Source organism: Limulus polyphemus, unplaced genomic scaffold (genome assembly GCF_000517525.1).
Source record: "Limulus polyphemus unplaced genomic scaffold, Limulus_polyphemus-2.1.2 Scaffold651, whole genome shotgun sequence".
NCBI classification, from domain to species: domain Eukaryota; kingdom Metazoa; phylum Arthropoda; class Merostomata; order Xiphosura; family Limulidae; genus Limulus; species Limulus polyphemus.
In genome coordinates this window covers 277903-279259 of record NW_013666261.1, presented here as the reverse complement: position 1 = coordinate 279259, position 1357 = coordinate 277903, and positions in this window count along the sequence as shown.

The window sequence follows — 1357 nt, the reverse complement described above, 5'->3', positions numbered from 1 at the left end:
TCATTTGATAAACACGTTTAGATTGAATGGTAATTTATAATCAGTCACAAGAACGTCGAATCTGAATCACTTGAAAAAAACACGGGGGTGCTTAACTTTTTTCCAGGTGTATACTTTAGAATATTTTTTTTAATAGAATCATCCTTTGTATAGCTGACATATCTTATTCACTTAGGGGAAAATCAGTTTCACATGAAAATACCATAGAGTTGGTAGGAAGGAGAAAACTTTGGTGCCGCGTAATATTATTGCAGTGACTTAAATTCTTGTTTTATAGAGTTTAAAGCTAGCAATAAATAGGGTGTCATAACTGTTCTGACTTTTCTGGAAGAGGGGGGGGGTAATCTGAATATATTAATAATTATTATGACGTTTTCATTCGATTTTAATATCTCTTATTTATGTTGTACAGTTTTTCATTGCACATTATTTATTTATTTATATTTGTTATTCTATACTCATGAAACCGCCACAGAAATGAGTTACCGTTTCTTAACTTACTTCGATATTATTTAATTCGTATTTTCCAGATGGCAGTTACATCCAAAATTGCAGACGATATTTTGTAACAATATGCTTATCGTCAGCTGTTTCAGTGTTTGTTACATATGCCGTGAATTGTAGTAATAAGACGTCCAGTGTAGAGCTAATGCAATTTTGAAATTATAAGTTTAAAACAAAGTTGCGACTTCGTTCGTATTCTGTGAAAATAAAAGAATATAAAGACAAATATATATACTTAAAAGTGTTCTAATGATCTGTAATGAAAATAAATTTTGGGAGAAAATTAATTATTTGCGGCGTTACCTTTCAGTGAAATATACTAATCATCGTGTTCAAAGCAGGTCGAACTATTACAACGAAGATACTTGTAACTGTAGGTGTGTATTTCAGATTTGTTAAACATTGTAGGTAAACAACAAGACTTTAGATGTAAAAGTTTACATACATAACTAAAAACAAGTTATTTTGAACGTTATTATTTATAATAATTAGACTGATGTACTTTACCTTGCAGTTTAATAAAAGTTTGAAGCAGTAAAAATGAAATTTATATTCCCATTTTATTTTGTAATAATTGTAGCAGAAAAAATTAATGATTTATTACGGGGTAAAATGTAATATTTAACTCAGTACATCATTGGGAATTGAAAAATAAAAATTGATTGGCGTATGAAGAATGAAGTACTAAATTATTTTAGTTTAATAATCCTTTATTAGTGTTAATAACATAATACATTTTGCAAATAATGTGCTGATAGATTCTTACATAGTAATTAAAGGAAATAGTTCTGTACTGGAGTTGGAAATTTAAAATTTTTGTTTTTTTCTTAGAATGTGAGGTAGGCACGTCATG